The following is a 27,014-nucleotide window of genomic DNA, read 5'->3' as shown; positions in this document are numbered from 1 at the left end:
GTAACAAGCAGATCTTAAATACTGCTTTAAGGATTTTAGACTATTTGGAGGGTACTGTTGACCTATTGAAAGGTGTTTGTGAAAGAAGGGCATAATAGAACAGTGTTTCAGTGTGATTAAACAGACAATCATTAGGTGATGATACATGACACTTACTAACAAATATGAACTCAGTGTGAGGAAATATTCTTGTCATAATATTAAGAGAGAACTGGTTAACCTCACCTTCAGGAGTGGTTATAAATAACTAATCACATCCTGACCAGAATCCTCACAGTCTAGACTGGGCCAAGAAGGTTTACAAACTCAGTTTCACCTCCAACAGTTTGATCACACTGGGAGAAATAATAAAGTAGCCAGGAAAATAAAATAATAATCCATAATAACAGCTAATCTTTGTAGGGGTTATATTATATGTCAGGCACTGCCCTCCAAGCCCTCTATAATCACAGTCTGCCATCTGTGGAGCCCAGGTTCATTGCAAAGGAGGTTAGACAGTCCTGTGAACTATTTAAATCAAGCTATCCAATAAGTCAGAGAATTCATCACCTTTCAAGAGATCTAGTCATGATTACTAGTGATGTAAAACATAGTCTCTTGCCCCTGTTGAACAGTCAGGGATAAACACTGAAATTATGCACCAACTTTCATTTTCCTCAACTCCATAAGTATCATTTGTCTCTAACATGTTTCCATTTCCAGGATTACAGTTTCTTTTACATTAGATACATTTTATGGTGCTTGTTTTCCGGCACTTCTGTCTCTTCAGCAAACTCTCTCTTCTCCAAATCAGAGTGTAGGATGGGTTATTTCTAGGAAAAGCTTCTTCAAATAAACTGATTCCACCCACCATGTATTCATTCTGGTGTCTTGTTCCTGCATTTCGAAGCACTTTTGGAGCCTACAGCTCACTATCTATGATTGCCTAAACCTTCTCAATGTAACGAGGGAAAGAGATTGTGTGAAAGAAACAGTTGGATTTGTGACCCCTGTAAATCTTAATTACCAAAGGAAAGCCAGCCACCTATGTTCTCACACGGCAAATACCTACTGTAAATAAGCTATATGCATACTAAATCACATTAGGACAGAATGTGTGTGTATTGGAAAGACTAGTCTGAGCCAAATTATTATCTGTGTGTTCTTTAGTGAAAGAAATTATTTCTTAATTATCTTTGCAAATCTGAATTGCCTAGCATGGTGAATTGCACATTCTAGACACCAAATAGTTAATAAATGGTTTTGTTTTTTTTTTTTTAAATAAAACACAGATTGGTGGAAGGGAGAGGAAATAAAATTCAAACGTGAACAACTCACTTGTTTTAACAACTTGAGTTAAAATGTTAAATGAAGAATGAAGCTAATAGCTACATTGGGGCAGAATGTTGGATTTTTATAGGGATTTTATAATCTTTTCTTTTACATGACCAATATAATGAATATCTTTAATAATAATAACTAATTATTTGAGTCAACAACTCTGGCAGCCACCAGGTGCCCTCTCAGCAAAAATTAAAATTATATACATCCCTCCATCTCACCTCATTTGCTTTTCTCACCATCTCCTTCATTTTAATGAATGGTGTAGTGGGTTGAATAATGAGCCCCCCAAAATCCTTAGACCCTGTGAACATTACCTTATTTAGTAAAGGAGACTTTCAGTAAGGATTTGTGGTGGAATCATCCTGAATTACCCTATGGTGGGCCTAAGACAAGCACCTCAAGAGGCAGAGAGCAGGAGTCAGTGTGACCACAGAACCAGAGATTGGGACAGTACAGCCGCGGAGTGTCAATGAAAGCCAACAGACACCAGAGCTGGGGGAGACACAGAACTGGACTCTCCCCTAGAACCTTCAGAGGCAGTGCAGGCTCACCAGCACTAACATTTTGAACTTACAGTCTCCAGAACTGTGACAGAATACATTTCTGTCATTTGAAGTCATCCAGTTTGTGGTAATCTTTTACAGCGTTCCTAAAAATCTAACAGAAAGGACAACTCTTTCCTTCCAGTTGCTCACTAAAACTCCAAGGGTTGTCCTTGCATTTTTCTCTCATGTCGCCAATCTACCCAACAGAGGTAAAGAATTTATACTTTTAAAATACATCCAGAATCTGATCACTGGTCACCACTTTCACTGCTGCCACCTGTCAAAAGTACCATCCTATATTATCCCCTTAAAGAGTCTCCTGTTTAAAGGAAATCTGTGCTGAATATTCATTGGAAGGACTGATGTTGAAGCTGAAACTCCAATACTTTGGCCACCTGATGTGAGGAGCTGACTCATTGGAAAAGACCCTGATGCTGGGAAAGAGTGAAGGTGGGAGGAGAAGGGACGACAGTGGATGAGATGGTTGGATGGCATCACTGACTCAATGGACATGAGTTTGAGTAAACTCCGGGAGTTGGCGATGGACAAGAAGGCCTGGCATGCAGCAGTCCATGGGGTCACAAAGGGTCGGACATGACTGAGTGACTAAACTGAACTGAATTGAACTGAAAGAGTCTCCTTAATTTCTCATATGCCCCCTACAACCTATTCTCAATATACTAGACAGACTGAATCTTTAAAACTTAAATCAGAATTCCCACATTGGCCTGTATGCATCCTGTCACCCTATACCTCATCCCCCCTGCCCCTAGTGCATTGCTCTGCTCCAGCCCGCAGCATGTATGCTCTTCCTTGCCCCTCCTCCGATACTCGAGGTGTGGTCTTTCCTCAAGGGCTTTGCACTGGCAATTCCTCCTGTTTAGAAAACTGTTTCCTTGGGTTATATCTCTGCAAAGTTCACTCCACCACCTTCTTTAAGTCTTACTCAAATGTCACCTTCTCAGAAGTAAAAACTTATCGAATTAATAATTAAGTAAATGGATTTCAAATCAATAACTTTTATAACTATCAAGCACTTTTGCTTTATAATTATTCTAACTATTATTGTTCTTTTTTAAAGCATATGACCTGGCCTTAGTGTCCCATCCATATATTCTCAAGCTGTTCAGAATTAGATTCTTTTACAATGTCTTATTCATTAAATCCATGATTACTTCTTGACCTTAGATGTTTTGGAAGCATACAATAATGTCCAATGTTTTCTGAAGTAGTATGTGGTAACTCTCTTCAGTAATTAATTAGCTTTAATATGTGGCATAAATGAAGTAGTCTTTTCTTTATAATCAGGGAGACAAGCTTATATCTCTTTTTTTTTTTCCGAAGTTGCAAACTACTGTCAGAAATACGGATGGCAGTGGGTGTCCTGGCGGTCTCTACGCTAGGCTTGACGTGGGGACCGCTACAGCTTGGCATCCCTGACCTGTCCTGCCGCTGGCCGCCCCTGGGCCTGTGGGCACGCATCTGGCAGCTCTCCAGGCGGAGTGTGGCCATGGCCAGCAGACCTGACACCTCAGGCACTGGCCACTACTGCTTGGAGTCACTGCGGAAACAAGATTATGAAGGCTGTTTATGCTCCCTGCTTCTCCCTGCCGAATCCAGAAGCTCTGCTTTTGCACTGAGAGCCTTCAATGTGGAATTGGCTCAGGCTAGTTAAGGACTCTGTCTCTGAGAAAACAATTGGACTGATGCAAATGCAGTTTTGGAGGAGAAAAAAAAAAACTGTGAATGATTTATACTGTGACAGTCCACCACATCAGCGTGTGGCCACTGAACTATGGAAGGCTGTCAGAAAACATAATCTGACTAAAAGATGGCTTGTGAAAATCACTGATGAAAGAGGAAAGAATTTGGATGACAAAGTATATCATAACATTCAGGAACTAGGAAATTATGCTAAAAACACTCAGAGCTCTCTTCTTTATCTAACACTAGAAATATTGGGTATAAAGGATCTTCATACAGATCATGCCACAAATCACATTGGAAAAACACAAGGCATTGTCACTTGCTTGAGAGCAACACCCTGTCATGGTAACAGAAGAAAGCTGTTCCTTCCCATGGGTATTTGTATGCTGCATGGTGTTTCACAAGAGGATTTTCTACAAAAGAGCCAAAATGAAAATGTGAGAGATGTGGTGTATGATATTGCCAGCCAGGCACACTTGCACCTAAAGCATGCTAGGTCCTTTCACGAAAGTGTTCCTGTGAAAGCATTTCCTGCTTTTGCGCAGACGGTTGCTCTGGAGGACTATTTAAAGAAAATCCGACAAGTAGATTTTGATCTATTCCACCCATCTTTACAGCAGAAGAATATTTTACTTCCATTATCTTTGTATATTCACTCATGGAGAAAAAGATATTTTAAAAAAGCAAAAAACGGGATATGGATGGCAATTAGTTAATGAATAATGTAAGAGAGTGGTTAGAATAACATAGAAAGTTAGGCTCAAAATGAACAAACCTATCAAAGAAAAAGTCATTTCTCTAATATGGTCAGGATGGTAGCAGGTATATTATCACTACAGGAAGCAGGTTTGACTGTCAAGTTGGTGAAGAATAATTACAATTGTCAGGCAGAAAAATGATGAGATTGTGGGAAATTGAGCATTCCAAAATTCTCACAGAAGTGTTGACTTCATGTTATAGTCCGCAAACTCATTTTAATGCTATAAGATTCAATTCATTTTTCCAGAAGTCAGCTGTTGCCAGTTTTTGTCCTGCCAATTGTGAAATGTTCCAGTGTGATTTTTGTGTTTGTTTGTTTTATTTGTTTGAGAATTCATTATCACATTGTCAGATTTCTAGGTCATTGCTTAGAAAGGCAATTTTAGTAGTGTTTTAAATCACCCATGTGATAAACCTTTTCTTTGGAACGACCTCTGTCTCAATCATCCAAAATAATTTCATAATCTCTCTTGGATAGAAAGTTTATAGATTTGAGGCCACACAATTCTTTCCTTGGCTAAAATAATAAATTTTCCCAAGCTAAAAAGAACTTTCCCAAACCATTTTGAAAAAAAAAATTGTGACACTCTACCACAATTTCTAATTGAAAAATGTCAATTTCAACAGCTCAAATTTATTTTCAGAAATTTCAAGTAGATCAAACACTTCTACAAGTGAGGCACTGTGGGTCTGCTTCTTGTTTTGCTAGATAACTGGTTTGTAGTATTTATAATAACACGTACTTCCTTTGAAGTTAGTATTCTTGAAGTCTCCAGAGGCTTGGATAAGTTCCTCAGAGACAGACCTGGTATAATTTGTATAACAGCCCACGGCATTACCAGTTCACACTGTAATTTTGCCAGATCTTATAAAATAAGTTGGCTTGGCCCTAGTCATTAGAGAGATGGGCAGCCTCCAGGGTAAACCCAATTGCTGTAGAAACTATCATTAAAACTATTATTGAACATCTATCTGGTGCCAAAAATACATCCAACTCATTGTAGTCATAGGGATATACAGCAAGACAATGCCTATGTGCTACACAAGGGACACATGAATGCCTTAGCAGTTTTAATCCAGGGAAATGCTGAAATGGAAAAGCACTGGTCTCAGAAGGCACTCAGGCAACATCATCCTGCTCCCTTTCATTCTGGACCACTGCCAGTTCCAGCATCCTTTAGCATCCCCTTTGTAGCCAAGAATCTGAAGAGAGACCCAGATGTAATTTGATCATGTTTGGCCAATTTTTATTTCCAAAACACTTCTCAAATCTATCTCCTCTTTCTTCATGCCAAATACCACTGCCTTACTTCAGTCCTTTATACTGCTCACCTAGACTAACACAGGAACTTCCAAACTGGTCTCTCGAATTCCTGTCTACCCCCCTCCCCACGCCGAATATATCCACTTACCTACATTCTTCATGGTGCAGCCAGAGTGGCTTGTCTGAAATACGCAAATGACCCTTTCACTCCCAAGTGTTGAATGGTTCTGAATTCATTCATCAATTCATGCTCCTGCACTGGGAATACAGTATTCTCACTCACAGTGTGAGTGAGTGAGACAGACAATAAGAAGACAACTCCACAGTGACATATGTAGCGGGAAAGAGAGAGTGATGGAGGTGGGGATATTTTAGAAAGGGTAGTCAGGAGGGTCATTTCTCAGCAGAAGGGAGTGAGGGGAAAGGGTCAGCCGTGAGACAGATCGACAGTGATTAGCACGCGTACTCCAGGCAGAGCGATTAATGAGTGCAAAAGGCTGAGTCACAGAGGTGTTTGCATGTTCCAGCACATCAAGGCGGCCTATGAGGTTGGAACCCGGTGTGGAAGGAAGATGAAGGCAAAGTGGGGAGCAGAGCACAGGCCAATTCAAGTAAAGACTTGCCTTCCAGGCCTTGGTAAGAATATAGATTTTATTCTAGATGTGAAGGAGCCGTGGGAGGTTTGAGCACTTACTGGGGAATGCCATTATCGGATTTATATTTTAGAAGGACCACTCTCGCTTCTGTGAAAAGGGTAGACTTTAGAGGAGCTGAAATGGAAGACTTATTTCCACTATAACTATGGACCTATTGCTGTGATCCTTGGTAGCTTGCACTAGGATGGTGATGGTAGTCAAATTTGGCATATCTGATCAAGAAGATTTGCTGAAGGAATAAATGTGGGTGAGTGTGAGAGAAAGCAAGGAATAAAAGACTCAGCACTTCCTATAGAATAAAGGCTTTATTGTTGGGCTTTATTATACATCATCCAGTTCCCTCTCAGTTTGACATCTGTTTCCTTCTTCATCCTCATCTCCCACCCACATCTGAAAATTTTCCTTCCAGGAATTCTGAATTCTGGGAGTTTCCCTGCCTATGTGCCCATGCTGTTTCACATCTTTTTTATGTTTTTCAGGCTGTACTTTTTGTATGAATTTCCCTTCCTACCTATACAATTCTTTTCAATATTCAAGACTCAGCTCAGGCATCATTTCCGCAAGAAACCTTTCCTGGATTAACTTTCCAGGTTAAACTAAGTACCCCCCCCCCCCCCCCCCCTTTATGCAGCATTCAGCAGTCTTAGCACTAATCATACTACATTGAAACTCAGGTTTTTCTCTGTCTTCCCACTGTTACCTCCACAAAAGGGGCATCGTGCATTATATGTCTTGGCATCCCCAATGTCTCACTCAGGGCCTGCACACAACAGAGGCTCAATAAATGTTTGTTGATCTGAACTGAAACTCCCAAGAGCTCTTCATGCCATCAAGTCAGCCTTGTCAGGGACAAGAGTGGATCATATCATCAAAGAGCCATGGAGAGTGAAGCTTTCCTGGATAAATCACATTATGCAGACAGGCATGTTGACCACATGGGTTACTCACTCTTCATATGAAGTGCTCATGGCCTATGGTCAATGTAAGCTAGCCCCAAAACATCTCTGGGTGTGATAGATACAGGGATCAAGGAGTAAAGTTTAGGAGTAAATGGAAGAAAGGACTCAGTTACCTACTCCCTTTTGAACATGGGGTAACAGACTTCTAGAAAAAAATGAAACGAAGCAGGCATCTGCTGCTGCTGCTAAGTCACTTCAGTCGTGTCCAACTCTGTGTGACCCCGTACACGGCAGCCCACCAGGCTCCGCCATCCCTGGAAGTCTCCAGGCAAGAACACTGGAGTGGGTTGCCATTTCCTTCTCCAAAGCATGAAAGCATGAAAGTGAAAAGTGAAAGTGAAGTCGCTCAGTCGTGTCTGAGTCTTCGTGACCCCATGGACTGCAGCCCACCAGGCTCCTCCGTCCATGGGATTTTCCAGGCTGTCAATGTTCTCAACACCAGCCCATGCTGCTTTTCCTGGTCATCATAGCTGATAGAAAATATCAAGAGAATCAGTTTGCAAGCTGCAGGTACAGAGCAGTGTTCAGGGGATCTATAATCACGTTACATAAAGTGGGGTTTATATAAAGTTGACAGAATGTGCTGATGTGAGCCATTTACAGTTCAATTGTAACAGAGCAGTCTGGCAAGCAGCTAGCTTTCTCTGGGAGATGATGTACTTTGGGTTCTGCCATCAAGTCAGATTTAGAATAACAATCTGAAGGGAACACAATCCCCCCTTTAAAAATCCTGCCTTCTCTTCCTCAGATCCAGTGAAGCAAAAGAAGTCAGAAGAGTCTGCATAATACTAGCAGACTTTCCATTACTTTTTATGGAAATGCAACTTTATCTAAACATTTGTTTTTTGTTCAGGGGAAACATAGTCAATATAGAAAACTTAATTTAATACACCAGACAACAAACTCTTTTTTAAAAAACAACTATATTCCTTGAACTTTAAAAATTTGCCAGATGAATTAACCAACTCTAACAAATTTTCAGCATAGCTTCACTAGTTTCTATAAAACATGCAGCCAGTGACAATTCTATAAATGGACTAAATTATGGAAGAGACACAGATTGTCAGTCCATATATGTTGCATGTGCGTGAAAAGATTGAAAACTGTTTTCCATAAACACAAGAATGTATTGTCACCTGGTTTTATTTTCAGATATGTTCTCAAACATTTGTTTCAAATAGTTATCCCAATTTGTTTTATATTTTTCCTGTTGTTTTTCATGGCTTCTTTAGCTGTAATCGATTTAAAAAGTTTTTTTATACTTAAATATCTTAATTTTTTTTGAGTATATATGAGGGAGAGTGTGTGCATGTGTGTGTGTGTGTCTATGTGTCTGTGTGTGTATGTGATGGTAAAAGGCTTTCTCTACCACAAGAGTGTAATACTGGCCACACTTGGTTTTTGTCTTTTAATTCAATGCTTTAGCTTTTACATTAAATCTTTAATTTATTTGGATTTTATGTTACTATAGTGAGTTCTTTTTCATTTCTGAATGACAAGTTTTCTTAACATTATTCATTAAAGAATCCATCTTTTGATATCGTCATCTTTATCATATATTTTATTCCTCCTCTAACTTGAGTGTCCTTCTAGACTTATTGTTTTATCTCATCCTCTGTCTGTTCCTGTCCTAGCAAAATCACATTGCTTTACTTACTAATGCCTTGATACTAGAGAAAATTACCCTTCATCAGTTTTATTTTTCAGAATTTTATTAGCTGTTACACTTATTGACTATTATGTTTTTCACAATATTGTTGGAGATACTATGATCAATATTATCTTTAGGTAAGAAATCTTTAGAATCATTTAGCCAAGTTCTCTTAAAAAAAAAATCCCATTTGAAATTACGACTAAGGTTACCATTCACACATTACATACTATTCATGGGGTTCTCCCAGCAAGAATATAGAGTGGATTGCCATTCCCTCCTCCAGTGGACCACATTTTGTCAGAACCCTCCACTATGACCTGTCCATCTTGGGTGGCCCTGCATGACATGGCTCATAGCTTCATTGAGTTATCCAAATCCCTTAGCCATGGCAAGGCTGTGATCCGTGAATGGTATGAAAAGACTGTCAGCCTGCTTGTCATCCTGCTTATTTAACTTATATGCAGAGTACATCTTGAGAAACGCTGGGCTGGATGAATCACATGCTGGAATCAAGATTGCCAGGAGAAATATCAACAACCTCAGATATGCAGATATCATTCTAATGGCAGAAAGTGAAGAGGAACTAAAGAGCCTCTTGATAAGGATGAAAGAGGAGAGTGAAAAAGCTGGTTTGAAATTCAACATTCAAAAAATTAAGATCATGGCATCCAGTCCCATCACTTCATGGCAAATAGAAGGGGAAAAAGTGGAAACAATGACAGATTTTATTTTACTGGGCTCCAAAATCACTCTGGACCATGACTGCAGCCATGAAATTCAAAGACACTTGCTCCTTGGAAGGAAAGCTATGACCAACCTAGACAGCATATTAAAAAGCAGAGACATCACTTTGCCAGCAAAGGTCTGTATAGTCAAAGTTAGTTTTTCCAGTAGTCAGGTACAGATGTGAGAGTTTCTTGGACTACAAGAGGTCAAAGCAGTCAATGCTAAAGAAAATCAATCCTGAATATTCATTGGAAGGACTAATGCTGAAGCTGTAGCTCCAATACTTTTGGCCACCTGATGTGAAGAGCCAACTCATTGGGAAAGACCCTGATGCTGGAAAAGATTGAGGGTAGGAGGAGAAGTGGGCGACAGAGGATGAGATGGTTACATAGTGTCACCGACTCAATGGACATAAATTTGAGCAAACTCCAGGAGATAGTGAAAGACAGGGAAGCCTGGTGTGCTGCAGTCCCTGGGGTTATAAAGAGTAGGACATGACTTAGTGACTGAACAGCAACAGTCACCATTTGATTGACTTTGAGATTATGGAATTCTTAATATTAGTGATTGTTTCTAGCCAAGAAAAGATGTCTTCCCATTCTTTGTCTTCTTTTATGCCTCTCAGCACATTTTGTCACTTTATTCATAGGTTATGCATATTTCATGCTAGGTTTATCCCTAGGTATTTTGGATGTTTGCAACTTAGAAATTACAATTTGTCCAAATCCTACATATCAAGAGTCAAAAAAGATCTTACCCTCCAACTTTTAGTCAGCACATCCTGTTAATGTGCCACCTAATTTTAATTTCTAGCTCATCCTGAAATAAATGTGTCCTCACTAAGTTTCTCTAGTCATAGCCTTTCGAACTTTATCATTTGTAGCTGCCTGATATCTTGTAAACATTCTCAGGATTTAAGTTGGTTCTCATATTATGGATCTATCCCTGCCACAGTAGAAATACTGCTCCTTCCAGTCTCACTTGCAGCTACAGTACAAGCATCAGACCTTGGTTGTGCCAAGCAGATACACCCATAGAAGACTCCAGAAGTAAAGCATAGAAGGTGGCAACATGAACCAGTGGCCACATGTGGGGAAACTGATCTTCTGGCAAATGTGGAGTGGTACTATCTGATTCTTCAGAAGGTGTCTGACACATGGCACCAAGTGCAATCGGTGGAGGGTGGCAGCAGTGTACTCCCGGTAATAACCATCCTGCAGCAGTTTATTGTTTAAGAATGTGTTACATTCAGACCTGGTCTGATGGCTCCTGCAGAAAATGTGTGCGTTACCTGAACTGCCTTAATAAATCTCTCTCTCTTCAAACTAACCAGAGTAAATTCTCTGACTTGCAACGAAAACTGACCAATTTACAGAGGAAAGATGGAACCCATGTAGAAGGCACTAAGGAAAAAGAACTATTAGCAAAAGTTGATGGGACTGTGCCCTTGCTTGTCTTTCTATTCCCTAGGCATTTATCTAATTATGTCCTTTACCAGGCCTCTGACTAGTAAACAGTTTCTGTTTAAATTCCTCAAGTGCTGCTGAACTTGGCTCCCTGGTGTAAAAAGCAAACATACTTTCATAGCATAGGACTTTGATCCCTCAGCTGTATAATTAACCATGTGTTATGGAGAAAATGTGTGAATTTGATAATTTTTTTAATCTTTCTTAATATTGGCCATCAGTATATCTAGAGGAACTTGAAGTACACTTGAATACACAAATTAAGTATATGTATACAACTATTAATTCATGCTGAACGATATACACATGTATTATTGCTAAACTATATACTGGTCTTGGCTACACCATCACCATCAATAACCTTACATATTTTACTGGGTTTCCTAAGCCATGTTAATAAGCTAAAGGAAACCAGGACTTCAGAATGGAATGAGGATGGGATTTATTGCTTTTGTTATTGGCTTCTCATACTGAAACACCAACTGAAGGTTAAAAAAAAAAAAGTTCTCTTCAAGATTGCTAGGTATAAAATATGGACACAGGAAGCTGAAAATACATTCTATTCTCTTCTTTTTTTAATTCCATTTTCTTTTTAAACCTCATATACGTGGGTGACCCATTTCTACTTTCAGGTCTCCTTTCCACTTCCTCAACTAGATAGTGAAAAATCTATTCTGTTCTCCCTTAGTCAAATTCAAAGATATCTAAGGCTTCTTCTCTATTGGCCTTCACCAAGACTGAGATAATCTCTATTCATTCTCAGAAGTGTACCTCATACCCTGTTCACGGTATCTGTTAGTTAATAGAATAACGATTAACAGAGGATTAATTCTCAGAATGCTCACGCCCATCTCAGATGCCATTTATTTCTCTAGTTTCACTCAGGGATCAAACCCACATCTCCTACATCAGCAAGCAGATTCTTGACCACTGAGCTACCAGGGAAGCCCTAAACTATATGCACTAAAAGTAGTGTATTCAAGTGAATTAATCACCAAGGTTTTTCCAGTGGTCATGTATGGATGTGAGAGTTGGACTGTAAAGAAAGCTGAACACCAAAGAATTGATGCTTTTGAACTGTGGCATTGGAGAAGACTCTTGAGAGTCCCTTGGACTGCAAGGAGATGCAACCAGTCCATCCTAAAGGAGATCAGTCCTGGGTGTTCATTGGAAGGACTGATGTTGAAGCAGAAACTCCAATGCTTTGGCCACCTGATGCGAAGAGCTGACTCATTGGAAAAGACCCTGATGCTGGGAAATATTGAGGGCAGGAGGAGAAGGGGACGACAGAAGATGAGATGGTTGGATGGCATCACTGACTCAATGGACATGGGTTTGGGTGGACTCCAGGAGTTGGTGGGTGGACAGGGAGGCCTGGTGTGCTGCAGTTCATGGGGTCGCAAAGAGTCGGACATGACTGAGTGACTGAACTGAACTGAATCAACAAGGACCATCCAACAAAGAGTTGAACTGAAACATTTAACCAGTGAAAGTTTGAGGGATTATCTCAACTATTTCATGTGTTAGAATTGATATTTCTAGACTCTGTATTACAGTATAATAATGTGGGGAAATTTTTCTATCACATTGAAAAATCTAACTTTTTCTGACCCGACTAATAGACCATGCTGTCTAGACATAGTCTTTTCCTGTGAGGACATGGCTAAAATGGATTTTTAAATACTAGTTCCTTTGGCTCTGCATTTATCTAACTGCCCTTCTGAAAGATAAGCCCTAGCTCAGGTAACTGCTTAAAATTTTCTCTTTTGTGCCATGATTCACTTTTCTCCTACTGACCTTCCTTTTTCAGCAATTATTGCAATGAAAATTAATAGCAATAGGGAAATCAAGAAGAATTTTACCCAAGAAACTTGAGAATTTGAGAAAAACTGAAAACTTGAAGGGTAGTGTACTTTATAAGTACTTTCTTGAAATCATTTATTTATTGCCTTAATCGTGTTGCTTGGGACTATTGGCTTTTATATAAACACAATTAAGAAACATTTTCTTTTCACATAAAAAACAGATGGGTACTTGTTTTCTAATAAAGCAAAAAGATGACAGAATTAAAAGGAAAAGACGAGAAGCTCTCCAAAACCTACAAAATTGTAATTTTTTTTCCTCTTAAAGAATACTAAAAGGTCTTTTTTTTTTTTTTTTTTTTTGCCCCTTCATTTGGGAATTTATCTCCTCAGCTCTTTCAAAGCCACTCAGAAGAAAATCAAGTCCATAATTGGAAACAAAAAATAAGTGGCAATTGTTTTGTAAGTGACCACTTACAAAGCAGAGGCTTCTTTTAAGCATAAAGTCTCCATGTCGTTTACTTCAATTTGGATCACCCATTTCTTCGCTGTTTCAAATTCATGTCAACTCTAGTGATCCTTTTTCTTTGCGTACCACACTACAGATTAAGGTCACTGATTTTGCATAGAAAAAAGTGAAGATTAAAAAAACACTGAGAACCCAATTTCAATCAGCTACTGAGAGAAAAATGGTCAGTCTGTTAACAATTATTAAACAGCCACCATATGTGGTGTGATGAAATAGATTCTGTGTGGGGAAACAGGAAGCAGAAGATAGTAACCATACTTCTTGAAGAACTCAAAATGTAACAGGGACAGAACAAATCTCCCAGACACTGAACAAATACAAATACATGGCAAAAATACAGGGGAAATATGTATGAGTAGCCTGAGTATTTCATGCAGGACCAAAATGAAAGATGAGTCTAACTTACCATCTTACCTGCTGGGGTACAGTTCCCTTCACTCCTCTTTACTGCCTTGCTGTGCTTATAGAATAGACCGTAGGACAGAAAAGCAGGGTCTGACAGATGCAACCCACATGTGTCAGCCTCTCATCACACCATTATCCAAATTTGACCACTCAGATTTCCCTCCGAATGTGTGAATTCAGAGGTTTTAAAGTAACTTTTTAATCCCCAAACTATATTCTAGAAAACGATTAACTTAAATTTTCATTAGAAAGTAAATGCTCCCCCTGTCTCTTCCACACTGGTTTAATAAAAACAATTAAAATTGATTAATAGTTTTCACTGGATTCTTGAAGAAAAAAAGAATTTTAAAAAGAAACAATTCTCCATGTGTGAATCTCAGCCAAGTGAGCAGAAGACAATGTGAAAAATGAGAAATGGCTCTGGCTATCCATGAAGCACTGGGGAGAGCATGGTGCTACCTCTCCTGTTTATCTTGATAGGGGGCTGTCCAAACAGAGGGCAATTTTTGAAAAGTAGTAGATAATGAACACAGAACAGCAACCTGGGAAAATCACTAAGCAAGTCAAACAGCTAGCACTCTTAGCTTTTCCTTCTTTCTTTTCCTACATTTTTTGGCAATGAGAATAACCAAAACACAGGATCACATGCATTAAACTTTTTCAAGATAAAGTTCCTATTTCAAAAATAGTAAATTCCTAGTGGGAGCATGATAAGAAGTATGTTGATTCTTTTGCAGATAGATAGTTACTGCTGTGGATGCCAGTGTTTTTGTTGATTTTGTTTTTTTTAAGTGCTAAAAAAAAAAACACCATCCATCTGTCCTTAATCTGGAAATGACTCAATGGTTTGCAAGCTTTTGTTTAAAGCTCACAGAATTGCTATACATTGATTTGACTGCCTAAATGTGAAACTGAAGCCTTCAATGAGACACCCAAGTGAGAAAATTATTAGAATAACAGAATTATATATTTTAATAACCATTTATTGTCATCCAGTGTATTTAACTTAATACCTTATGTCTCTTTGACATCTAGTTAAAATGTTAGTCTCATCTAACTGAAATTGATGAAATCTAAAATGTATAATTAATGACCTCCTTTGCAGAAGAGTAGAAAATTAACTTTATTTCTTTTAGAAAGGTGTTATTCTCATGAATATCCAAATTTCTCTAAGTTGTTGAAAGTAGTTCAACTTAATAATCTTATTTTAAAATCACAGAATTTTTATTCTTCCTTTTGCAAAAGAAATAAAAGCCACATGCACTGTAACATTAATGCTCAAAATTAGAAATTTTTGCTGGCTACTTCCATTCTCAAACCCCATACTCATTGCTTGTCATGCCCCCCTTTTACCCTTTTATATTATTTCTGCACTTATCTGTCTCCCCTACAAGACAGTAAACTGTTGGTAAAGCAGGAAATAGGTCTTGTTCATTAGAAGCTTTAGCACTCCCATCTCCTAGTCCAACAAAGTGGATAGAGTAGGCATTGTACTCCAATAAATGTTGGCCCATAAATATTTTAAAACTTAATAACTGTGCAAAAGATTGCATTTGTTTCTATATACAAAAATAGGAAATTGTTGATATCACAGCCAAGATGACACCAAGAGTTCCAAGTGGGCACGTGGTGTATAAGCAATACCTTACCCACCTTCCCCTTCGTCTAACTGGCCTGAAGCTGCTGTTTGATTGAGCAATATAACATTCCTCCTTACTTACCCCCTGGATACCAAATATGTACTAAGTTCTCCAAGGTTGAGTGTCCCTGTGGGGAAAGCTTAGCTGTGAACGGTGCTTTATTCCAAGGACAAACAGAGTCCCAAAGAAACCCCTCTAGACTTTCCCAGCCCTCTAATTTGTGTGGGAATCTAATGCTGTCCTGGACAAGAAAAGACAGAGTTCCTTAGATAGTGTGCATGTGCTTTAGGAAAATGGTTCCACAGCCTAAGTCTGATTGGAAAAGGGAAGGTTTATCAGCTGCTGAAAGTTGGCCTAGAGCAATGATGACAGTGAGTGTCACGGGTCTGTGGAGTGTTTGTCTAAATCTCCTTGGAGTCAATTGTATTTCTGTCATCAGCAGAGCCAGTGCTCTGTTACACAAGGGTTAAGATGTTTGGCTTCTCGTTCTCATCCCTACTCTGGTAGAAGCCAAGCATCCTCAATAGGGAGTGAAAAGGCAGGAGAAGAAACCCTTTGAGTTCAACTTCTCCAACTCCAAGAGTAGCAGCAGTGAGGAAAAATAAAAATAAATAAGCAGAACTAGCTTGAGGCTATGGTTAAAGAGAACTAAGAGTCCTGGTCCTGGACCAGGCAGCCCAAGAATCAAACCCAAGAATCAAGCACAGAACCATAATTAGTTCCAAGTACAAGATTTGCAATAGACAGCAAAGGGCCAGAGGGGTCAGAGAGAGCTGCAATGATGTGCTGAAGGAGGAAGCCTCTGATGTTGTTTCACTCACAAATGTACCAGCAGGCAAGGAACTGTTAATGGCCCTGGCCAGATTTCTTTTTTCTCAGTTCCGAAGTTATCAGAATGAGAGTGGGAGATTATAGAATTCAGGTGCCTGCCCTTTTGTGTGTGTGCTCAGTCATTCAATCATGTCAGATTCTTTGCGACCCCATTGACTGTAGCCTGTCAAGCTCCTCTATCCATGGCATTCTTCAGGCAAGAATACTGGAGTGGGTTGACATTTACTTCTCCAGGGAATCTTCCCAACCCAGGGATCAAACACAAGTCTCTTGTGCTTTTTGCATTGGCAGGCAAGTTCTTTACCACTGTGCCACCTGGGAAGCCTGCCTGCCCTTCTAGAAACAGTTTTTAGCTTGGAGTGCTTGTTTCTTTCCCAAAAGCAGCATCAGAGAACCAGCCATTGTCTCTGAGAGAGAGGGAGAGCAGCGATGTGGAAGGTGTCCAAGATGATGATGACAAATGCAAAATTGGTGAAAGCAGCATTTGAAAAAGTCTCAGGAAGTCAGCAAAAAAGAAGTCCTATCTATGGTTCCAGGAGTAGCACCTCTGCCTGAGATCAATGAAGGGGTAAGCCAGAATAACTCAGACACATTCCTTTAGCAAATAATAGGTGGTATGTGAGCAGGTGAGAGGATTCTGAAAGACCAAGGGTGTCAGGGTAAGGCATAAAGCAAAACTTGCTGAAGGAAACAGTTGGCGGTGCTACACTCTCCCTGTGGTATACGAAACCTGTGCAAATGTGACTGCTCCCGTGGGACTGGACGGCTCAGACTAAGACTGGATACTGTGGGCACAGACAGGAGGGAATGGGTGCTTTCATTTGTCATCTGCATCAGCATTCCTCATATATTCACTGAGTGACCAGTAGACACAGGCATTGTTCTAAGACCGGGGATGCACAGTAGTGAGCATAAAAGATAAAAACCCTGCCCTCATGAATTTTGAGTATATAATATGAGAATGGTGATAAGGGTAATGGAGAAAATATATCAGGGAAGGAGGTAAAGGAATGATGGTGGGGATGGATCCCAGGAGTTCCTGGAGTCACTACCTCCTCCTTCACGAAAATGGTGGTTTGTGTCCTCTGGGAGCAGTCTCAGCCTGCTCTTACTGCCACCTCCTCTCCAGGGGCTGCTCTTTTCATGAGGGCTTCCCTTTGGGGTGCCCTTCAGCACTAGACCTTCACACAAAACTCAGCATTACTGGAACCTGGAGAGGAATGGATAGAATGGATCTCCTTTCCCTTGCCACACTAACTTTTTAGTTTCCGCAAGAATAACCCAGCAGACTGCATAGATTTCAGCAATTTTCTTTCCTAAAAGATTAGTGGAATTTGAAAAGAGAATAAAAACAGAGGTAGAACAAATATTAAAATTCCAGCAACTTGGACTTTTTCCTTGAGAGCCAGATACACCATGCAGACACATCTTAAGAATTAAAGCTTCAGAAAAGAAGGTCCCTGTGGAACCCTTTCCCCAGGCCCTGCTTTGGTTCTTTTACACACACACAAAGGTGCACGTGCACACACACACACTCATCCAACCTTCTTTCCACCACCATGTTTAAACAGATATCTGCTGATGATAGGAAAAAGGCAAAGCAATATAGACCAGCCATCTCTAGTTTCTGTCATTCCTAAATGTTACCTGGCTGGGGTGGGAGGTTAGTTCTTCATTAAGAGGTCTCCTGAACCTTTCCCTTTTTTTCATTTTTTTAGTACTTTTCAGTGTTAACTGAGAACCATCTCCTGATTTACATTGTCTCCATCATATAAACAGCCATTTAGTTTCCAAACTCTGGGATTTCATCCTTTCCCAAATTGATTCTGTATTCAGGAACAGCTCTAAATGCAAAACAGCACAGAAATCCAACTCCATGAAAAAAATTATTTGAAATAAGAAAATGAACCCAAATTTTCCTTAGTAGTTATAAAATATAGCTTGAAATTCATCTCTGGAATTTTCTCTTTGACTGGACACCAAAAGAATAAAGAAATTAAAATTACCAGTATATCGGGAATGGAATAGCTATTGAGTACTCACAAGAATGAAGGTTAAGTGATTAGGTATTTTTGACCCAATAAACTATTAGAAAAAAAAGACCAGTTTAAACACAACCCTCACTGGACCATGCCTCACCGTGAGAAAACTGATCATCATGGCCACTTAGATTTGTCAAGGATCATTTCAGTGTTCAGTAGAAGAAAATTTTAATATTGCTCTAATATTGAACTGGAGGAATGCTGTGTCTGAGAGCTCATGCACTCAGTTTTCACTTCAGTCTGATTTTGATGAACACTGTCTCTTCTACTTTCTACAGATTATTTTCCTATAAGTTTTTCCTGGTAAAGTTGCATTTTCATCTAATATTCTCTTTATGCAAATTAAGGTTATTTACATATATATAACTGGTTAAGAAATCAAAATGACATCCAGTTGATATTTACAGGCAATTTCATCTGTGTATTTTTCAGTTTCATAGAATTTAAATTTAGCAGTTTCTGACTTGGATTCCATTAGATTGGTACACTTAAGAGTTAAGCTGATTTTCCTTCATTAAAGTTTAGTTTCTGAGGTTTAATCAGTGCACATATAATTGCTTAAAGTATTCATTTTATAAGATTTTTCAATAAATTATCAAAGATGCTTAAAATCTAAAAACCAGTACTATTTTTATACTTGTGGTCATAGATACACAGCACAATTTTTGCAGCTAGTCAGCTTGCTCTACTTTAATCTAATAAACCAGCTGGAAAAATGGTTCTATTTTCTCTCTGCTGGATTTCTTTCTTTTTCTTCTTCTATATGAATATGGCCCCTTGATATTTTATCATTCTGTCTCAATGGCCATAAGTTTTTATTTCAAATCATTCTTCGATTCCTCAGGTAACAGTTAACATTGGTTGAGAGTTTACTCTAAGCACAGTATTGAATTATTTCATTTAATCCTCATAATACCCCTTAGACGCACTTACCATCACTATCCTTATAAAGACAAGAAAAGTAATGCACAAAGAAGTCAACATTAGGAAATAATACCTACTTTCCAAGTCCCTCATAGTCTCATTAAGTGAAAAAGTATATATGTAAAGTATGGAGCTGTACAAGGTCTTCCATGTTCTTATTAAATGCAGTGAGATATGTGAAGCATGCAGCATAATGCCTAGCATACTTTTTGCATTGTAAGCATTCAAAGAGAGTTTCCATTGTACTCTCTGTGTATGTTTCTCTGTTAGAGTAAATGATTCACCCTGTTCCAGGTATTTGTTTAGCTAAACGACCTTGAACAAAGTGCTTCACAGCTTGTAAGTTGGAGGGCCGGATTCTTACCCAGGGAGTTCTTGTCTGGGGCCCTAACTCTTACTTAGTACAATGTTGTCACTGTTGTTATTCAGTTGCTAAGTCATATCCAACTCTTTGCAACACCATGGACTATACAGCACACCAGGCTCCTCTGTCCTCCAATATCTTCCAGAGTTTGCTCAAATTCATGTCCATTGAGTCAGCAATGCTACCTAGCCACCTCATCCTCTGCAGACCCCTTTTCCTTCTGCTTTCAATCTTTCCCAGCATCAGGTCTTTTCCAATGAGTCGGCTCTTCTCATCAGGTGGTCAAAGTATTGGAGTTTCAGCTTCCGTAACAGTCCTTCCAATGAATATTCAGGGTTGATTTCCTTTAGGGCTGACTGGCTTGATCTGCTTGCAGTCCAAGGGACTCTCGAGTCTTCTCCAGCATCACAGTTCGAAAGCATCAATTTTTCAGGGCTCAGCTTTATTTATGGTCCAACTCTCACATCTGTACATGACTACTGGAAAAACCATAGTTTTGAATATATGGACCTTTGTTGGCAAAGTGATGTCTCTGCTTTTTAATACACTGTCTAGGTTTGTCATAGCTATCTTTCCAAGAAGCATCTTTGAAGTAAATTTTATGGCTACAGTCCCCAACTGCAGTGATTTTGGAGCCCAGGAAAATAAAATCCACCACTGCTTCCACTCTTTCCTCTTCTATTTGCCATGAAGTGATGGAACCAAATGCCATGATCCTAATTTTTTGAATGCTGAGCTTCAAGCCAGCTTTTTCACTCTCCTCTTTCAACCCCATCAAGAGGCTCTTTAGTTCCTCTTCACTTTCTGCCGTTAGAGTGATATCATCTGCATATCTGAGGTTGTTGATATTTCTCCTGGCAATCTTGATTCCAGCTTGTGATTCATGTAGCCTGGCATTTCCCATGATGTACTCTGCATATAAGTTAAATAAGCTGGGTGATAATATATAGTCTTTGGTAATCCTTTCCCAATTTTGAACCAGTCAGTTGTTACCTGTAAGGTTCTAACTGCTACTCCTTGACCCACATACAGGTTTCTCAGGAGACAGGAAAGATGGTCTGATAGTCCCATCTCTTTAAGAATTTTCCACAGTTTGTTTTGATCCACACAGTCAAAGTCTTTAGTGTATTCAATGAAACAGAAGCAGATGTTTTTCTGATATTCCCTTGCTTTGTCCATGATGCAACAAATGTTGGCAATTTGATCTTTGGTCCCTCTGCCTCTTCAGTACTATACATTGCTGGGTAAACAATACAGCGCTGATTATTCCATCACATCAACATATATTCCACGTTATTACACTCTCATGGTACACTATGGATACCTCTGTTCCCACACTGATTTGAGAATATCAACCATAGTCAAATCTAGATGACAATGTCAAGGTGTAAATAAGAAAGGAAAATATAAAATGTAATAAGTACACACAGTAAAGGGTGTAGGACTATAGTGGACACTGTCATAAAAACTGTGAATCTAGACTCAAGACTGGATAGTCATGACCTATCTCTTGAAGGAAAGAGAAAGTACAAAAAATTCTAAAGGCCAAAATGTAAGAGGGATTATGAAGCATCTTGTTCATAACCTTCATCTTGGTGATGCTTTTAAGTTAACAAGGAAAACAGTATAGCAACTGTCGTTTAGGAAACTTTTAAAGATAATGCTAAATGCTACCCAACTTCTCTTTCTTCAACACAAATCTGATATTCCTCTGCCAGAATCTTTTGATGGCTAGTCATCACCCACAAGGTCACCATGATCTGGCCTTGTTTCTTGCAGTTTCTCTCCTTTCCCAACCTTGCACCGACCACTTGATGTAGGGAGAGTACCTGGGTTTTGAAACTAGAAAGATGCAGATTTGGATTTCTTACTCTACTGTGCTAAATTGAGTGATCTAGGGGAATTTAACCTCTCTGACTCTTATAGCCTTCTCTATGTCTTGAAGATAATTATAAACACCTTTGTGGTTGTATTATTTGGATTAAATATGACATTGGGGCTTCTCCAGTGGCTCGGCAGGTAAAGAATCTGCCTGCAATGCAGGAAACACAGGAGACTTGGGTTCAATCCCTGAGTTGGAAAGATCCTCTGGAGGAGGAAATGGCAACCCACTCCAGTATTCTTGCCTGAAAAATCCATGGAGAGAAGAGCCTGGCAGACTATAGTCCATAAGGTTGCAAAGAGTCAGACAGAACTAAACAGATTAGAGACAGTGTGACATTATTTGGATTAAATAATGTAACACAATGCCCAGTATGCCCTAGGAATTTTAGAAATTCAATTTGTTTTAATCCCATTATATTTTATTTGTATAATCATATACAAATCATATCAATAATCATATAATCATATCAGTACATATCATATACATATCGTAGTCATATCAATACATGGAAACATTTCTAAGTTTCTTCATTTCTTTATGTCCCATTTTATTTATCTTCAAAATGGTCACCTAGAAGAGTTTTAATGAGGAATGGAGAAAATAATGAAAGCAAGGTCTGTAGAAATTACTCAATAAATGTTAGTTATATTATTGTCACTGCTGCTGCTATTAGTCCATGAACCCCTTGCACACAGAGACCATGTCTTATTTTTCCCTTTTATCCCCAGTGTCTTACCTAGCGCCTACAGGTAATATACAGTGGATATTATGCAGTGGATCCTCAACACACTTCTAAAATATGAACAAGAGTTTTATTTGCTCTGCTCTTTAGGCAGGATTTCTTGAGACCCACCAATACTACTGGATTCAAAAGCAGATCCAAATCTCATATTCTTAGTCCTACTAGAGATTTCAGAACCTAAGTTTATTAGTTAACTTAAACAATTACAGATACCATAGAAGAGAACCCCCAAACCTCACTACTTCAGCAGAAAAAGTTTCTCTCTCATGGTACAGCCTAAAGCATATTGGATTCCCAAGGTTTGTGATGGAGATAAAATTACCAAAAATAGGTAAGTTCCCCTAGAGTAGTATTAGTGTGTATTTTGTTTATATGTGTGACTTCCTTAATTATCAATACCCCTTTGTCCCTAATCATTAACACAGTGCTTTGTCTTTCATAAAAATTCAGAAAATATTTATTATTTACTAACCAAACTACACAACGAAGTTAAGCTGCTATCCAAATATTTTAGGGGGAAAAAAATCTTATCAAAGAAAAGTTTAATATAAAAGCCTATATTTACTGATATTGTCTAAGTTAGCTTTGAAAGAATATTTACTAAATCATATTCACATTGAAAGCTCTTTTTGTACCAATTTAACACACTTCTATGTTAAAAAGTTTTTTCAGCTAGCTTTGTATATGTATAACAGAGGTGATAAGTATTCTTTTGTACACCAATTCAGTTCAGTTCAGTTGCTCAGTCATGTTTGACGCTTTGCAACCCCAGAGACTGCAGCACGCCAGGCTTCCCTTTCCATCACCAACTCCCGGAGCTTGCCAAAAATCAAAACATGTACATCAAGTCGGTGATGCCATCCAACCATCTCATCCTCTGTCATCCCCTTCTCCTCCCACCTTCAATCTTTCCCAGCATCAGGGTCTTTTCCAATGAGTCAGTTCTTCACATCAGGTGGCCAAAGTATTGGAGCTTCAGCTTAAACATCAGTTCTTCTAATGAATATTCAACTGATTTCCTTTACAGTTGACTGGTTTGATCTCCTTGAGGTCCAGGGGACTCTCAAGAGTCTTCTCCAATACCACAGTTCAAAAGCAATCAAATATTCAGTGCTCAGTTTTCTTATGGTCCAACACTCACATCCATACATGACTACTGGAAAGACCATAGCTTTCACTAGGCGGACCTTTGTCAGTAAAGTAATATCTCTGCTTTTTAATATGCTGTCTAGGTTTGTCATAGCTTTTCTTCCAAGGAGCAAGCATCTTTTAGTTTCATGGCTGCAGTCACCATTTGCAGTGATTTTGGAGTCCAAGAAAATAAAGTGTGTCACTGTTTCCATTGTTTCCTTATCTATTTGCAATGAAGTGATGGGACCGGATGCTATGATCTTTGTTTTTTTGTTTTTAGTTTTAAGCCAGTTTTTTCACTCTTCTGCACACAGGAGTCTGAATTAGTCCTAAATTCAATGTAGAGAGTGTTAGAGTATGATAAATACTGAATATTTTCTCTTCATAGCCACTAAGTGCTTTGCTGGTATTGATTCATTTAATCCTCTCAACAAACCCTATGAGAGAAGTCCTATTATTATTCCCTTTTACAGATAAAAGAACTGAGACACAGAGAAGTTTCAAAACTTGCTCACGGACTCCCAGCTGGGGAGTGACACAGCCAGAATATAACTTCAGGCAACCCAACCAATATCCCATGTTCTTTACCATCTCCTTTACTGTTCCTGTAATAGAGCTTAGAAAAAAAGTCTTTACAAAGTAGAAAGGACTGTGTAGAATACCACACAGGCAAATTGTCATTCTAAACAATATGTTTTTATATTGTCTTTTATTTTTTTAAACTTTAAAAAAGCTAAAGCTTTAGTATAGCCTAAATTGACTGCACTTGAGTTATGAATTATCCTGGGAGCTGCTTTCTTTGATGCCAAAAAGGCATTTGACTTGATGTGGCAAAATAATACAATCCAGTTTTAAGGGTAAAATTTGAGCTGAACTCAAGATTTGCTTTTTAAAAAACAATCTGTAATCTTCAGTTACCAATGGCTGATTTCCAGGTTCTATTTTGAAAGTGATAATTAGGCCTGGAAATTTTCGCTAACTTTGTTATGTAAATCACACCTTTGGGGAAAAAAATGGACAAAATAACACAATAGCAATAGAAAATCATTTTACCCTGAATGATATTTTTTCATCTATTCAGTTAGATGATATATGTGTGAGGCTTTTTTGCCATACTCAATGACTCCTAGAGTATTTAAAAATTCAGCCTCCAATTTAAAATAGAATGGTCCTTGTTTTTGTTTATTCCCACCCCAGATATAATCTTGAGTTCCTCAGATCCTGGTTTCCCACCCCTTGACTGGTTGGAGGCTCATTATAAAATCTTGTACCACCAGAATCTTAAATAACTTTTCTCTTTTTCATCACATCCTAGTCCCACCCCACCTCCCATTTTCAACAGCTTTTCTCTGGAAAGAAATATAAATTAATCTCTGAATCATGTTTTTAAATTCCTATTTCTACACTTCTTAAAAACTTTGAGACTGGCCTAATTATACAACTCAAGAGGACTTTTCTCAGTTGAGGTAATCCCCAAATAAAACTCTATACCCTCTCTTGTGCAATCAATTGGAGATAACTTCTCTGGGTCAGACAAAAAAAGAACTACATCAGCTCTGTGCCACTTCACGGTGGAAGGCAAAATGAAAATGGTCCCACCAAATAGCACTGAAGCCATGTCTGGTTTTGATGGGAAAGTCCAATTCCAATGATAGATTCAAGACATCTGCAAAACTAAATATATCTCTAAATACAGCACAGTTTGAAAAACAGATCAGATCTTGTTTCAAAACACTATGTTGTTAACCCTTTTCAAGATTCAGAATTCCTTGATATCATTATCCTCATCATTAAAGAGAAATAGTATCACAGAAAATCACTTTGTATACAAACGTTTGCTTGTATCTCAAAATATGACATTCCATGGTGGTTACATTTTACCTTTAATTATTTACCAAATGGCATCCAATGGCTTTCTGATTACTAAACACAAGAACAAAAGCAAAATGGATATAATTCTCCTATTCATAAGTCGAGGTCAGAATAGAGAGGCTGACTCATCATAGAGTCGTTATAGCAAGTCACCGTCTTTTCTACCATCATTCTGTTCATTTGTTATTATGAGCTATACAATTGCTGTTTTACTTTCTTTCTTCGTTCAGGGCAGAAACATAAGGTCTGGGCCAGAGAGAATGGAGTCCTTTCTCTCATTTCCCCACTTGACAGGCTAGTTAGCTGGCTTACGTAGCCAGCTGGACACAAACGCCTTTGTCATCCCGCCTCCTCTTGCCTTCCTGCTTCAGTCACTTGTCAGTGCGCTTTTGTCTCGTCTTCTGAGAGGGCTGGTTCCCAGAGCACATATGCTCTCTTTGTTGCGAGATATGACATTTACCATAGTGCAGTTTAGTACATATTTTAGTGATTTACCTATGTTAAAGACGTCACTTTCCCTTTATAGGCAGACTTCAGAGATACTGCAGGTTCAGTTCCAGCCCACCACAATAAAACAGGTATCACAGAAAGTGAGGTACACAATTTTTTTGGTTTCCCAGTGCTTACAAAAGCTGTTTACATTATACTGTAGTCTATTATGTGCATTGTCTTAAAAAATCAATGTGCATACTTTAATGACAAAATATTTTATTACTATGAAGTGCTACTCACCATGTCATATCATCTTATGTTATGACAAGTATTTTATTGCTAAAAAGTGCTAATCATCTTCAGGGAGTCATATCTTTTGGCAATAGTAACATCAGAGATCACTGATCATGGGTCACCATAACAAATACAATAAAATGCGAAGTTTGAAATATTGGGAGAACTGCTAAAATGTGACACAAAGTGAGCGAGTAAGCAAATGCCATTGGAAAAATAGTGCTGAAAGACTTGTGACACTAAGGGTAATCATCAGATCCGTTAAACTTGTAACCTGCCTTCACTGATTAAGGTCCTTTAACTTCTGCTACAAAAAAAAAGGTGCATGTTCTCTAAGCATCAAGTACTGTAGCCTAAACAACTAATTATTTTCCTCAATTGTTTTTTAAGAACTGGAGCCAGTGATGCCCAGTTTAAGCTCCAGACTGTTAAAACTGGTTAGGACCATGGACCCTTCAACTGGGCATGAGTGAGTTTCCTCTTGGTGACCTTTTGATGTCAGAGGGCCAAAAACTCCACCCTCAGAAAGTACTAAGACTGCCGTCTTTTGAATGTGAGTCACATAAAATTTAGATATACCTGCCCAGAACGAAGATTATCTTATCTTTTTCCTATTTTCAGTCATCTTTTCCCACACTCCCCACACCTCAGCTTTATCCCATAAATATCCCTTCAACTTTGAAGAGGCAGAGTTGAGATTTGTCCTCCCATCTCCTGGCTTGGCTGCCTCATGAATAAACTCTCTGCTCTTTCTGTTGCCAACCTCAACATCTCAGCATTTGCTTTGCTGTGCATTAGGCAATCGAGCCTGGTTTGATAATACTTGCTCAACACTGGGTTGCCACAAAACTTCAATTTGTGGGGAAAAAAAAAAAACCAGCATCTGTAAAGCACAGTAAATCAAAGCAAGGTATATCTGGATTCATATTCTTCCCAGTGATTGAAGATCCTATACAATAAGGGGACTTTTGTTTTTCAAACTGTAAATGCTATTATATCTAGTTTTTTGTAAATATATTGACTCAACAAAATCTTCCCTGATTTCATAATATTTCCCTTTTA

At 38.7% G+C, this 27,014-nt stretch overlaps 1 pseudogene; it reads left to right on the top strand.

The window, feature by feature from the left end:
• The first annotated feature begins 3,237 nt into the window (after positions 1-3,237).
• On the top strand, positions 3,238-4,291 carry LOC133051008 (NADH dehydrogenase (ubiquinone) complex I, assembly factor 6-like; annotated as a pseudogene).
• The last annotated feature ends 22,723 nt before the right edge of the window (positions 4,292-27,014 follow it).

The sequence above is a fragment of the Dama dama genome, chromosome 33, assembly GCF_033118175.1.
Source record: "Dama dama isolate Ldn47 chromosome 33, ASM3311817v1, whole genome shotgun sequence".
In the NCBI taxonomy this organism is placed as follows: domain Eukaryota; kingdom Metazoa; phylum Chordata; class Mammalia; order Artiodactyla; family Cervidae; genus Dama; species Dama dama.
The sequence above is the reverse complement of the archived record's forward strand: the minus strand, read 5'-3'. Positions and strand labels throughout refer to the sequence as shown.